Here is a 15821-nt window from a genome sequence, read left to right as displayed (position 1 = left end):
CTCTCAGGAAAAAACAATGGGGCTGAAACTTTAATCTACATTAAATGCAGATTAAAGAGCCAGAACTTCCTACACTGTGCATGACTAAAAGTAAATTCAGCTGAGTATATGCATAACAATATAGTAAGGAAGAAGGATGTCATCCTTCAATGGTTATGTCTTGTATCTTGCATACATAAATTTTCTCTATATAGCTGTGTGGAAGCCTGTAGGGACCACACCCACGATTTGTCAAACCAGCTATGGGACAGTTTTGGATGAAATTCTGAGCTCAGTAGGTTATTTGGAGGCATATTTTACAAGTGAAATGCTAACCAAATGAGTGCAAAGTGTTAACTTCTTCTCAACACTTGACTTCGGAAATTTTGGAAGGAGAAAGTTCAAATTGGAGGGGTTGCACTTGGGTATGACATCATATAGTAGCAAATCTGTAAACACTAGAATGTGGTGCAGTGAAATCTGTAGCCTAAAGAAGCAAGATGGTTGAATGCTAGGAGTGTGTTAGTGTTAAGCCAATCTAAATTAAAACTATGAAACAATTACATTAAAACAAGGACAGAGGAACACAATGAAAAAGCTATGTTAGCTTGATAATTTTCCCCAAAAAGGCTAACATTTATGTTGAAAACAATTCAGTATAAATATCCATTTAATATTTTTAACGTTACGCTGGCCAATATGTGAATTTATGAATTTGCTTGTTGCTTCTCTTCTTCTTTCAGCTGCTCCCTTTAGGGTTTCAGCGTTATTTTGTTATCGTTTTTATCGTTAACTCGGTTTTCCTGGGTCTTTTCACGTGTGTTATGAACAGTGTTGGTCAAGTTACTTGAAAAAAGTAATCAGTAACTAATTACTGATTACTTCCCCAAAAAAGTAATCCAGTTACTTTACTGATTACTTATTTTCAAAAGTAATTAATTACTTAGTTACTTTTTAAAAACACGATCTACAACCTGAATAGGTAATAAAGCGATAGATCTTTCAGCCCAATTCTACTTTTTCTGCATAATCCATCATACAAAATGTAATCAAATGGAAAAGTCCCTTTTTAAAACTTGTTTTATTAGTTTTAATCTTTTAACTTTATGCATCAAGCAAAAATTTAATTATATGCAACATTCTCTGACTGGAAGAAATTTGTTTAATATTTAAACCTATTTTCTGCACATTCCAGCACATAAAATATTATTTTTTTCTGTGTTTACACTCACTCTTTCAAATAGATGGAAGTAAAACACAGCAGAAAATAAATAAAGTCAAAGACTAGCGGTCCTTTTGCTCTATTTTCACCTGTAAAGCAGGAGTAGGGTAGGCGGAAGTTTACCCTGGTGCAGGTGTGCCGCAGCGGTCAGTGGAAGAATCCGCGAGTTTCTCTGTGAGTTTCCCATTACGTGGTAGCGCACTCGGTGCTTGCTTGGAAGTTAAGGGTTTTTTTTCGCTGTTTTCTTCCCACGCACAACGGACACTAATGTTTTTGTCACTTTTTATGGACTCAAACTCAAAGTAAGGTCAGTACTTCCATGCTTTAAACGCTGCACGGTCACATTCTCTCCCGCACCGATATATTGTCCGTTGTTGATCTGCACACAGCTGTTGTCACGAACGTCGCACTTGCTTACGTCACTGTCATGAGACATTCTCGCAAAAAAATCACGATTTTAGTAACGCAGTAACGCAGCGTTCCTACGGGAAAGTAACGGTAATCTAATTACCGTTTTTGCAATAGTAATCCCTTACTTTACTCGTTACTTGAAAAAAGTAATCAGATTACAGTAACGCGTTACTGCCTATCTCTGGTTATGAATAACTCTTCTTTTTTTCAGTAGCGGTACTAGTTTTACTTTGTTGTAATCCGTGAAAATATTTTCGGGCATAAACCGGTCCATGGCGCAAAAAAGGTTGGGGACCGCTGCACTACGTGACTGAAACACAAACTTAATAAATTTTTTAAAATTATATGCAGAGCTGCTTATTGAACAACAACATCTCAGATCTAAGAATTCCTTGCTGTTGACCTTGATCACATGACTTTCTGTAGTTGCCATTTCGATCCTGTTCGTACAATGCCATGTGCCAGAGAAGCTAATGTTCCCGAAGTCGAATTGTTAGGAGCTAATCTGCTGCAGTTCTTTTTGGCCGGTCAGAGTTTCACCCTGTCATCGGTGAGTAAGAAAAGTGGGGAAAACCTAATTTGTTAAGGAGAAAAGGGCAGACTTAACGGGACGGAAAGTCCGCTAGCCGCTAAGCTAACAGCTAGCACTCACGCTAGCAGAATTGAATGTGTTTCTGTGTGTGAAATGGCTAGCGACTTTATTTATTACGTTTAAGAAAAAAGAAAAGAAACAAAAACAAAAGAAATGGTCCTAATCAGTTTTATGTGTAACAATTTAATTCAATTGTAAGCCGATTCTTGTATTTTCAGTTGTGTTCTTTGAGTTGTTTATAATGTACAAGTCTGGTGAGCTACTGTGAGTTGCGAACTGCAGCTACAGTGTTAACTCTAGCTGCAGTGCGGTGTTTTTATGACCATTGTAAAACCTTCAGGTTGATAAAATTATAGCTCACCTAAGAGGATACGATGCTGCAGTGATATAATTTTGTTGTACAATGGAGCTAGCTGAATTAAGACAGAGTTACACTGATACTTATTGTTCATTCTGAATGTTCTAAGTAAGTGTGGCTGTTTCACAACAGTGTATGTGACTATATGGACCTGTGACCTGTTTATAGGTCAGGTTTTTTTGTTATCTGGTAAAAGGAAGACTCGACAGATGGACCCAGTCTGAAGCAAGCCCTCATTGAGAAGCAGCGATTCCACAGTTCCAGTTAACTGGATAGCGAGCCAACCCAAAAGTGAACAGGATTTGCTGAGGTTTTATTGACCAGACCAGAGTTACCAGACATTATTCACTCATACAATTGACTCAGAGAAAGTATGCGCGCACCTTTATTTAGTTTGTTTTTTTGGGGGAAAATATTTTGTATTTTATTTTATTTCTTTCATTACATTTGCAGTTGCAGCTGCTGTGTGTCAAATATAACAAATTTGTGAACAGTCTACTGTGGTGTGGTCTCTCCTTATTAGTGTTTATACCTTGGGCTCCTGCCGATCCTAGATTTTCTGATACTGGCTAGTGGGAGTTCGGTCATTCTTAATAATAATTTGTAAGTTGGGTTACATAAGCTTGGGTGAAAGTGGAGAATATATTTATTCACAAAGCAGTGCCAGACAACTGTTGATTGATCTGTACACACACACACACACCCACAAAAACATACTGTATATACATGCCTAGACAAAAATCACTCCCCTTGTTCTCAGGCTGATATGGCTAGCACTGACTGACAAATGGTGAGAGTGCTTGCTTTGGGATTTTCACCTCAGAGTCCTGGATGGTGATGATTGAAAAGACACTCAGACACCAAGCAACCCCTGAAAGCGTTGTTGTTTTCTTCCTGATTCATTATACGCGTATTCCCACAATGGGCCTGACGTGCTCTGCGCACAGCCATTCAATTGTAAAAAACCAAAGTTGAGTCCTAAACATGGAGCAAGTCGGCCCCAAGAGAGAACATAAATCTTGTAAATGTACTTGAACCCTGCTACAGGCATTGTTGAGCATTGAAAAACAGAGTGTGCTAGTGAGATTATGTGTGTTTGGGAATTCAGTGGTACATAAATGAACAGGACGAAGAGTGTTATACAGCAGAGAATCATTCTGAGATGATTTTAACTGTAAACATGAAATATTCTAAAAGTCCCCCGAGACCCTAGAATTGTTTATCTGCAGTTAAATCGCTTTCATTTATTCAACATTCAACTATGTGCGATATCATCGAGAACGCTATTTCTGCATCTAATCCTGATCTGGCTCGGGGAAGTGAATGAGTAATGCTTAACAACTGTGTTGGCGCCCGTCAGCACAACACTGGAGCACCCCCTCATGCTCCATTAAAGATGAACAGTGGCCAGCAATGGAAAACTCTGGATTTACAGGGCAGTGCTGAGTTGTGTGTGCGCAAATAGAGGCCAAGCAGCAGGGTCAAAATGAATATGAATGATTTTGGAAATGGTTGTGAATGATCAAAAATATCTAGTATGAATAATCTCTTCACTTCCCAATGACGTAATAAAATGATTTAGAATTTGCAGTCAGTATGTGCTTTCAAGTCTGAGGCCTGCCAGCTTTCGCTTATACTGTTTTTAAATTATAGCCCATGTATGCAAGATTTAAAAACAGCAATCAGGTCTGAAAAATTAGGCTTGTGCTTTAACAACAGAACTGCCAATTCAGTTCAATTTATTTCGATTTTATTTTTATAGTGCCAAATTCCAACAGCAGTCGGCTCAAAGGGTTTGCGGCCAGAATTTTAAACTTTCCTCGAATCGTTAACTGTCAACTTTGACCCCCATCTTGCAACAACAGCAATAATGGCAATGAGTTATTTCTTGAAAAAGTTATTTTTCAACTTTGCAAGTAAGATTCTTTATTATTGATCAATCACTTCACAGTTGCTGATTTAACAACAACCTTAATATCTAAATGTTTTTTTTTTTGTTTTACATTCACTTCTTTGTGGGTCAAAATAAAGTCCTAGGATGTTGTACATATACGTTGTTGTATTTTTGTTTCTGTTTGTCCCACACACACCAAATTTCACTATATGATGATTAATCTAATTCTAGGAGAAGACCTGAAATATGAACTGGTTTAATTTAATTGTGTTGGGAGTTTGAGAGTTACAACTCTGTAGTTTCTAATGGTCAGCAGTGGGTGACTCCTCTGGCTGCAAAAAGTCCAGTTGTCTTGGAAAATTGCTGAATGCATCTATGGCCTGATGAGTTTACAGATTAAGTTGCTTCTCATCACCTCTTATTATAACATTTCCTTCCTTTCCGAAAGAATGGTTACCATTCTCACCCTTGCAAGTGTTGGCATCCTGAGCTTTGGTGCCTTTGGCCCTGTGATTTTTGGAACCTGCTTCACTCAGCTGTGGTGGCCAGGTGGAGACACACATGTCCAAGTAGGGCAGTCATTTCATCTGATTAGGATGTCTCCTAAGTGAGGTGCTTTGTGCATGTCCTACACCGGAGTAGCCCCCCCCCCCCGAGTAGATCCAGGACAAATCAGAGAGATCAGCTGGCTTAAAAACACTTAAGTTGTCCCCTCGGATAAGTTGAAAGACGTGGCAGAGAAGAGAAAGACAAAAGATGAGACCTTTTGAAGAAAACTCCCAAAAGTCCCCCGTTACTACCCAAAAAGTTGATTCTGTTCTGGACGTAGCGTTTTCAGTGGGAGAAAAGTTTCGTCACTCATCCAAGTGACTTCTTCAGTCTCAGCTGACTGCAGGTTTACCCAACCTTATAAACAGTACATTTGCACAATGACTGACCTCACAGCCAGTTGTTCATCAGTGGTTCTAGTTTCAGTTTCTTGATCATTAATATGCAAATTATATTGACCATTGATCAATGATGTGCAGTCGGCTCAGACTTAAGAAGTCAGTTGGATGAGTGACAAAAGGTTTCTCCCACTGAAAACTCTACGTCCAGATGAACAGAATCAAGTTTTGGGGATTTACTTGCCTGGATGATTGAGCATGCATCAAGACCCCTGTTATTACTTTGTTTCCTGTACCTGACATGGTTAGTATGTCTTAACTGCAAAAGCTATTGTTTAGAGGAAAACTACAGCGAGTCCAGTGCTTGAAATGGTAATGAAGTCGTGGTGACATCACAGTTCATGGAAGCAGTTACCAAACTGTGACAAATTGTGACAATAAAGTCCCTCACAGTTTGTGTTTATGATGTCTGGTTTCTGAAACCTGAGTTGCCGATTGTTCAAAATGCTCAGTCAAACTGAAGCATGAAACATAGTTGTTATAATATGGACACCAGACTCTGTGGAGTCTCATTGGTTTGCTGTTATGTCTGGAGAAACCATGGGTAGAAACAACATTCCAGACAGTCAGACGGTGAGTTATTTTCTGCAAATGTACTAACCATTAGGTCTGCGTAGGGATGGTCTCTGTACTGTCTGAACTGCACTAAAAAATTATTACTGAGACAGTTTTGTCTACACATGCGCCCGCCTATTCCTGGCTGACAGCACAAAGTGAGCATGTCACTTCCTCATCCCATGTAGCAGCTGGCGACTTGTGACAAGTTAACCCTCTGGTCTCTATCTGGCCATTTTTGGCCACTTTCTTTATTCGGTTTTCAACCATTTTTGTTCTGTTAATGCAAATGGAATGAAACTTTCCAAAGGTGTGCATTTTTTAAAAAATTTTTAATTTTCAACATTTCAACTTAATAATGTCAATAATATTCACTATACACCAATTTGTTCCTGTTTTACTGATCGTGGCCATTTTTGGCCAATTGAAACCCATTATAACCACCTTTTTTGATTCCTTGTTACTGGCAGTACTATAGCATGCAATTTAGGTAAAATTGCTTTCATTCTAAACTCAACACATGAAAATTGTAGTTTTTCATTTTTTCTACCACATGACATCCTTGGCCCATTTTCTGCCAAGCAAGCAATTTCATGTAATATTCTTGGTTTCCACTAGGTGGGGTTGATGGGTTACCACACTCCAATGGACCAATATAATGAAACAATTTTGACATAGGTTTGGTCTTAAGGATCTGATAGTTTGTGTTTGTGCATGACATTGCAGCACAAACATGTATTTGCAAGATAGACTGGAATAAATAATGACGCATCAAACATTACATAGGCTGCAGTGAATTCCTGTGGATGCAGGATATTGAGCTTTGAGGTTCCCAGTCAAACTTAGCTTTGAAGCACATGTGAAAAGCACTTTTACTCTTGTATTTTTCATAAAAAGAGACCATACCCAAAATATTAACTCTAGAAACAAAAACAAAAACAAAAAAAAACCCAATCACAGGACATTTTGCACAGTTCAAACCTGCAGCTGCAGCGCAAACAACAACAAACACTGTTTGTAAACGTGTCCTGGAGTTTATGCAGGTGCAGACGTTGCTACTGCTGTAAGTCAACCTAACAGCTTCCAGACCATTTATTCTGGCAATATGGCAAGAAGGTGGGAGTGTCCCCCCCACCCCAAGAGGGACAAAGGGACCCCCTGATGATCCTCTAATCGCCTGAGCCAAGGTGTGAAACTGGGTGTGAACTCTGGCTGATTGGGAACCACACCCAGTTCAAAGCGTATAATATCTAAATTTGAATTATATTTTGGTTTTCATGACTAGGACTGGTGCTAATTTAAAAAATCAAGTCAATGAAAGTAGAAAAATGTTTTAATATATATGAATTTTATAGTATTTTGAAAACGTAAACATGGGTGGCCATTTTTGGCCACGAACAAAATGAGAGGGATTTTTTGTTTTTCTGTCACAGCACAAAAAACCAAAGATACATAAAACTCATTGATACTTTTAATTATTGCTATGCATCTAACCTCCATCATGGTTAGAAAATAAATCAGTTTGCATGTATTATTTAGGAAAAAAATGGGGATTTTATGCTTTTATCCCTTTATCCCTTTATCCCTTTGTAAATCATTAAAATTATGTAATTTAACTGGTATTTAAAGGGTTAAAAGTCTGGATTTGAATTAAATTTTGGTCTTGATGAACAGCACTGATACTAATCTAAAACATCAAGTCAATGAAAGTAGAAAAATGTTTTAATATATATGAATTTTATAGTATTTTGAAAACGTAAACATGGGTGGCCATTTTTGGCCACGAACAAAATGAGAGGGATTTTTTGTTTTTCTGTCACAGCACAAAAAACCAAAGATACATAAAACTCATTGATACTTTTAATTATTGCTATGCATCTAACCTCCATCATGGTTAGAAAATAAATCAGTTTGCATGTATTATTTAGGAAAAAAATGGGGATTTTATGCTTTTATCCCTTTATCCCTTTATCCCTTTGTAAATCATTAAAATTATGTAATTTAACTGGTATTTAAAGGGTTAAAAGTCTGGATTTGAATTAAATTTTGGTCTTGATGAACAGCACTGATACTAATCTAAAACATCAAGTCAATGAAAGTAGAAAAATGTTTTAATATATATGAATTTTATAGTATTTTGAAAACGTAAACATGGGTGGCCATTTTTGGCCACGAACAAAATTAGAGGGATTTTTTTTTTTTTTTTCTGTCACTGCACAAAAAACCAAAGATACATAAAACTCATTGATACTTTTAATTATTGCTATGCATCTAACCTCCATCATGGTTAGAAAATAAATCAGTTTGCATGTATTATTTAGGAAAAAAATGGGGATTTTATGCTTTTATCCCTTTGTAAATCATTAAAATTATGTAATTTAACTGTGATTTAAAGGGTTAAAAGTCAGGATTTGAATTAAATTTTGGTCTTGATGAACAGCGCTGATACTAATCTAAAAAAATCATGTCAAAAAAAGGGGAACTTTTTCTTAATATATATGAATTTTATAGCATTTTGTAAATGTAAACAGGGGGTGGCCATTTTTGGAAGTTTTTATGTTTTTCTGTCACTGCACAAAAAAACAAAGATGCATAAAACTCATTGATACTTTTAATTATTGTTATACATCTAACCTCCACCATGGTTAGAAAGTAAATCAGATGGCATGTTTTATTTGGAAAAAAATTGGGGTTTTGTGATTTTTTTCCATTTATGAGTTCCTAGGATTATTTGATTTAACTGGTATTTAAAGGGTTAAAATTATGAATTTGAATGAAATTTTGGTCTTGATGAACAGCACTGGTACTAATCTAAAAAATCATGTCAAAAAAAGTGGAAATTTTTCTTAATATATATGAATTTTATAGCATTTTGTAAATGTAAACAGGGGGTGGCCATTTTTGGCCACGAACAAGCTGAGAGGAAGTTTTTATGTTTTTCTGTCACTGCACAAAAAAACAAAGATGTATAAAAGTCATTGATACTGTTAATTATTGCTATGCATCTAACCTCCATCATGGTTAGAAAGGAAATCAGATGGCATGTTTTATTTGGAAAAAAATTGGGGTTTTGTGATTTTTTCCATTTATGAGTTCCTAGGATTATGTGATCTAACTGGTATTTAAAGGGTTAAAATTATGAATTTGAATGAAATTTTGATTTTCATGAACAGCACTGGTACTAATCTAAAAAATCATGTCAAAAAAAGTGGGAATTTTTCTTAATATATATGAATTTTATAGCATTTTGTAAACGTAAACAAGGGGTGGCCATTTTTGGCCACGAACAAGCTGAGAGGAAGTTTTTATGTTTTTCTGTCACTGCACAAAAAAACAAAGATGTATAAAAGTCATTGATACTGTTAATTATTGCTATGCATCTAACCTCCATCATGGTTAGAAAGGAAATCAGATGGCATGTTTTATTTGGAAAAAAATTGGGGTTTTGTGATTTTTTCCATTTATGAGTTCCTAGGATTATGTGATCTAACTGGTATTTAAAGGGTTAAAATTATGAATTTGAATGAAATTTTGATTTTCATGAACAGCACTGGTACTAATCTAAAAAATCATGTCAAAAAAAGTGGGAATTTTTCTTAATATATATGAATTTTATAGCATTTTGTAAACGTAAACAAGGGGTGGCCATTTTTGGCCACGAACAAGCTGAGAGGAAGTTTTTATGTTTTTCTGTCACTGCACAAAAAAACAAAGATGTATAAAAGTCATTGATACTGTTAATTATTGCTATGCATCTAACCTCCATCATGGTTAGAAAGTAAATCAGATGGCATGTTTTATTTGGAAAAAAATTGGGGTTTTGTGATTTTTTCCATTTATGAGTTCCTAGGATTATGTGATCTAACTGGTATTTAAAGGGTTAAAATTATGAATTTGAATGAAATTTTGATTTTCATGAACAGCACTGGTACTAATCTAAAAAATCATGTCAAAAAAAGTGGGAATTTTTCTTAATATATATGAATTTTATAGCATTTTGTAAACGTAAACAAGGGGTGGCCATTTTTGGCCACGAACAAGCTGAAAGGGTAGTGATTTTTAACAAGGCCAGAGGGTTAAACTACATTGGCTATCCATGTTGGTTATCAGAAAGAAGTGCAACATTTACATGACTGTTACATGACTTGGCAGAGTGTGTACAAGTTTTTTTCTTTTTTTTGGAAGATCAGTGTGGGAGATGAGACTTTGTGTTCCCAAGAAATTCCATAATTCAGCTTGTTACAGTTGGAGCTGTTACACGGCCCAGCTCCAGACAAGCTGAGATCAGAGACGTTTATTACCTTGATTTGATCGCGTTCATCAAGCCATTCTTTGCCACTTGTACCTTTAGTCAGTGGGGTCATTGTTGTAGCGAGTGAAGCCGTCAGCATACCAATGATTAATGACCGAAGGTCTATTACAGCGAGTGGCTTTTTATTCGTCAGCTAGAAACCTGCTGTCTTATAACTTGAGTGAATTTAAAGCATATGAACAGCCTGGTAACCGTGTCAACAAAATTATGACGCTCAGCTGCTTGGCGTGTAAAAAATGACAGGTTCTGGGCTCAATTCCCACTGGAACAACTTATGCTAAATACGCCTGCGTTCATGATACAGTACTTTGAGCGAAATTGGAACACAGACTTGCGTGCTTTTCTATTAAACCCAACTTACATTTTCCTCTAGAGCACGCATTGACAAAAATGTCATTTACCACATGTTGGGGCTTGAGGCGCTGAAACTGAAATCGCTTCTACTCATTTATAGGTTGGTTTAAATTAAAGAGAAATGCAGATGGGTTTCTTTAGATTGGAACATTCAGAAATGTGTTTTCTAACACTTATAAGCAGCAGAAGCAGCATCCGCTGACTTACTTAAGAGGCTTTCCCCCCTACAAAGCCTAAAATTACCATATTTGCCTTAATATATTTCCTGTCATATTCCAGTGTCATTAGTTGAAGCCTCGGTAATAAGCCATCTGATATATCCCCCTTAGTTGCAGACCTTGGCATGCAAATGAGAACTGGCACTGAGGGTGGGGGTATTGTGCCTCTGAATTTATCTGAACTGATCAGAAACACAATTATGCCTTGCTCGCTCATAATAAACCACAGTTAAGTGGGTTGGAGAATTCATTTATTTACATTAACTCTGTCGCTGTTTGACAGTAATAGATGCCTTTCATTAATGAATGAAGGATTTTCCTTGGCCCCGGCCCACTTGTTCTGAGGCCTTTTGAAGAAGAACGAGGGGTGGTAGACCAAAACAAAAAAAAAAGAGAAAACAATTGATAAATGAAAACTTTTAGAGAGATTGTATTGAGCGATTCGGAGAATACTGCCAAGAAAGAAATTGCCAGAAGAAATCTAAAGCCTTTTACCTTTCTTTTTCTTTTGCTCTTTCTCTTTCTTTCTCTCTCTCTATCTTTCTCTATCTCTCTAACATACACACACAAACACGCAAAGCTATTCGTGTTCTAACCCTTTTGTAGTTCGTCTAATTGAGGAAAATAAAAAGGTTTTCCCATTGATTTTTTTTTCTTTGCTGATTTTTACGACATAAAAAATGGATCTCTCCCAGATGAATATAAAACTAATTTCTTCAGTAATGGAAAGCCATTTATAAAAGCATGTATGTTTGTGCCAAAATGTGTGTATATGTGCGCACACGTACATACAGATCTCTTTGTTTCTGTGCATTGTGGCCAGTCAGCCATCCCTCTCTCTCTCTCTTTTGGCTTGGTGTTACAGACAGATGTTGCCTTATCTTTGTGCCTGCCAACCACTCGCCCACACCACAGCCACCACACTCACTGCCCCTTGCTAGACACTAATCTCTGATTTAAATGAAAACATAATTGGGATTCATGAATCATTATTATTATGGTCCCCCCCCCTGCATAGACAGCACAGGCAATACCCTGTTACTGTGATGCTCTGCCTCCCTTGTAGGGCATCTCAAAACTGGATGCAGACTGCGATGTACATATGGTTCAGACAGAGTGGGTGGGCCTGAACGCTGCGTGCAAAGTGTTAGTTAATGGTGAGTCACATGCCACAGGCTAGAAGCCACCTCGTAAAAAAACGCATGGCTGTCTGAGCTCATGTCTCAAACATGTGTTATATATGGATAATCCAGGGTGAATGCCTCTTACATGCTTGCTGTAATGCTCTTAGTTAACTGATGAAAGTTGGTAATAAAACAGGCCACGACTTTGAATTGGTTTAATTCCAGCTCAGCTGTTTTTTGAGTGCGGTAAAACTAAAGTTGCCATCAATATCAATATTATTCTATAATATATATGAGAAATCGATGGACATCAATTATAAGGACCAGGATTGGGTTTCGCTCCAGATGATGTAAGAGCGGGTGACTCTTTGAAATCAATTCCTTGTAAATGGCTGCAGATGAAAGCGTTTGTCTGCACTGAACGTCTTCCAAAATCCCCACACCCCACCCGAACATAAAATATTACAACCTCCAGCAGTATGGATTTCGTGATTTCAAGGTTCACAAATTATTTTTAACAGCAAGTTTTCTGTGTGTTGTCAGGAGACTTTAAAGTGAAAATTAATGATGTGGTAAATGAGTGGAAAGGCACACCAGTGTCACACACTGAACTTTAATGTCAAGTTGTATCATTTCCTTAATGTTACAGATACAGTACACTGCCATGGTCCTCTAACCACTGATCTGTGTCACTGATGAAGTTGGTCTTTCATGTCTCTAAGTTGACTGACACAACTTTGCAGTTCTAGGAGAATGTCATGGCTGCACTTTTAAGATGTTTTCAGGCATAAAAAAAATGATATATTTCATTCTATTATGCAGACTTTCATGTGCAAGACATCATTTGGAATTTGCCTTTATTGACGGGTATATCTGGCAAAAAGTCAACGTCCTGACTGATAAACTGATAAAAACTAAAAGTAGTACACCATTTTTTTCTTGAGTTAAAACCAACCATGTTCTGTATTGGGACATACAGTACACAAAAATTGTTAGCTTAATATGTAGGGGTAGGGTTAGGGTTGCATTTTAGCCAAATACTAAGTAAACAGGTACAGAAACTAGGAAATGTTACCTACAAATTAAATGCCTTACATGTATTTGACTGTACTGTACATAAGTCTTGAGCTACCCCTCATTTCTTTAGATTTTCCTTTCAAAGAACCAGACTTGAAGCGGTCTTAAATAATAGTCTTCCAGACCAATTCTTTTCTTTCCGACATTGGCTACTTTTCCCACACATTTTTAGTCCAGTTGTACCAGAGGAATAGATTTTTTATTTCATTTTAATTAATTAATTAATTAATTTATTTTTTTTTTTTTTGGGGGGGGGGTGTTTGTTAAGACACTTTACACTGATCTATGAATCATTCAAACATAAGAGACGCCTAACTCGAAGGATGAACCAGTGTTGTGTATACATAAGAACATTTTTTTGTATCTTTAGGCAATTTGTTACTAACACCCTGTTTATATTTTTCCCCATTTCTTTAGTTTTCATCCATGCTTTGTCTTTCTACCCTTTATAAAATTGTCACGTTTTGACAAGCATTTAGCCAAAAACCTGGCATGCCTCAGCATGATGTGCAGTATGTCATTAAAAGATTTGAGGGCACTAGAAAAATGGAAGACAAAAGAAGTGTCATAGAAACAATTTGGTGTCTTAAAGAGTATGAAGATGATGTCAAAGTTATGAAGATTGAAATTAATGGTGCTCTTTACAAAGCTTCTTTGTGGCTTCTATCTGCCTACAATCTAGAATCATATTCCTGATTCCTGCTGCTCATGACCATCAAAATAATAGTTACAACAACATCAGTCTTATGTTGGTAGTGCGACGAATCATCTGTAAGTAGAATGCCTCGCTGGGAGCCATGCATGTCTTTAATTTATTTTCACATACCAAGTTACCAAATTTGACAGCGTTGTTTCCAATATTTTAAATGCAACTTCTTTCTTATATTTCAATAAACTCCTTAACTTCATGTTGAATATATACATATGGGGGATAGGGAAAAACTCAACAAAAAATCAACAAATCTTACTAAAAGGCTGCTAAAGCTACTGTTGTTAAATGCTACATTTAATTAATGCAACCAGTTAACCCTTGTCTACATTCGTCATAAGCTACTAAAGTGGTCACGGTCTTCCCCTGAATATTACAGCAGCTAATAGTGATTCACTTACCCTCAAGTAAATGTTACTGTTTGTCCTGTGAAGTAGGCCACAGCTGCCTTACTTCATTTGTGGGAAACAAGGTAAAATGCTTGTGTATTCTGAAAGCTGTCAAATGATACTTCCCTAGTGACAGCAAAATAAGAAAATTCATTGATTTCTCCATCACCACTTTCACATTTATGTTGCCATTTTTAATGCTTCTTGAAGGACTGTGAAAAGGTCTAGAACACTGCCAGCTGTCAGCTTTAATATACCTGTATCTTTCAAATTAATATAAAAGTGAAAATCTAATGACATTTTTTACAATGTTAGACAGCACGGGTGTGATTATTGGCTTACAGAGTGTAGGTTGGCCGAAAAGAATACCATATCTTAGTCAGTACTGACTCACTTGCCCTGAAGTGGAAGCGGCCCTGACTTTACTTTAAGTAGGGCACAGGTGTCTTGATTCGTGCAAAGCAAATGATGTATTGGATATGCAATGACAACATGTGCTGTGCAGATAACAGGGTTCCTTCAAGGTGGCTGTGTCTGTGCGAGAGAGGGACAGAGAAGGTGAGTGTGTGTCTGTGTGTGTCTCTTTCTGATGTATTGGAGATGCAAATTAACACATGTTCGGTTCAGCTAAGCAGATGTTAACGAAAAAAGGGAAAGAACTGGCAAAGACAATATCTTAGTAATCAAAGAATGTTTTGTTCAAGTGTTTTCTAACATTTATCTTCATAGTTCTCTGTCAGCACCAGTGTCTAATGGTTCTATTTCAAACTATATATATATATATATATATTGTCCTGATTCTTGATTTGAGGTGAAAGACAAACGACTGGAGGTCCATTGTGCGTCAAAACAATGATTTTATTTACACACATATATGTGGGAAGCCGAGCTCTGCAAAACATCAGCCTCAATCTTCTCAGAACAATAAACGAGCAGTCATATATATAACATAGTTGATGACGAGCATACTGCGTCAAAGCAGATAATTAACATGCATCATTTCCAGTAATTCCAAGTTTGGACACATTCTAAAAAAGAACAGTTCCTTCCTCTGTTCCTCCGCCACCGCCAGATGCTTCCTGTTATTTCATTTACTGCACTTCACTTATCTGTGGAACTAAACTGTCACGTATGCAGGTAAAACAACTCTGCAGTTTCGAGCAAACAAGTCTAGATACTGTGTATGTGTACAGGCAGCCTATGTGTCTTGACCTCAGTGCATGACCTCACTCGACAAACAAAGACATTCTAGAAGTACACTTCCTGACTCCGTTTGAGTCATCTGTTACCAGGCAAACTCCAATGCAGCAGGCTGCTGAACACACACAGGCCTCTATTCTGTTTCTATATAATCTGTGGTGTATTGTAAGCATGTATGCAATCCTTTCATTAGCTCGATAGGTTTTCCAATTGATCGGCCAGACTCGCGCTGCCCAAAGCTTCAGACCATTAACTGACTGAGCTTCAACTCTTTAATTAGCACAAAAATGCAATATGTGTATAACATGATTACAGTTGCACCTGCAATGAAAGATTATTATGTGACTAAGCTAACAGCTGAAACACAGACTTCAATGTAACATCAACAGCTTCAATAAATGCTCTGATGAAATGATAATGATTAATGATAAGTAATACAACAGTAATGATAATGGCTATGAATAGTAACAGTAAAATAAT

The 15821-nt window shown here is 36.9% G+C and overlaps 1 long non-coding RNA gene across 1 annotated transcript; it reads right to left on the bottom strand.

The window, feature by feature from the left end:
• Positions 1-734: 734 nt before the first annotated feature.
• Positions 735-15821, bottom strand: LOC146492074 (uncharacterized). The gene is made up of 2 exons (XR_014872505.1): positions 10041-15821; positions 735-6173 (listed from the first exon to the last, which is right to left on the bottom strand). It is a non-coding gene; the product is annotated as an uncharacterized LOC146492074 (long non-coding RNA).

Source organism: Neolamprologus multifasciatus, chromosome 23 (assembly GCF_963576455.1).
Source record: "Neolamprologus multifasciatus chromosome 23, fNeoMul1.2, whole genome shotgun sequence".
In the NCBI taxonomy this organism is placed as follows: domain Eukaryota; kingdom Metazoa; phylum Chordata; class Actinopteri; order Cichliformes; family Cichlidae; genus Neolamprologus; species Neolamprologus multifasciatus.
This window is presented reverse-complemented; position numbering and strand designations above follow the sequence as displayed.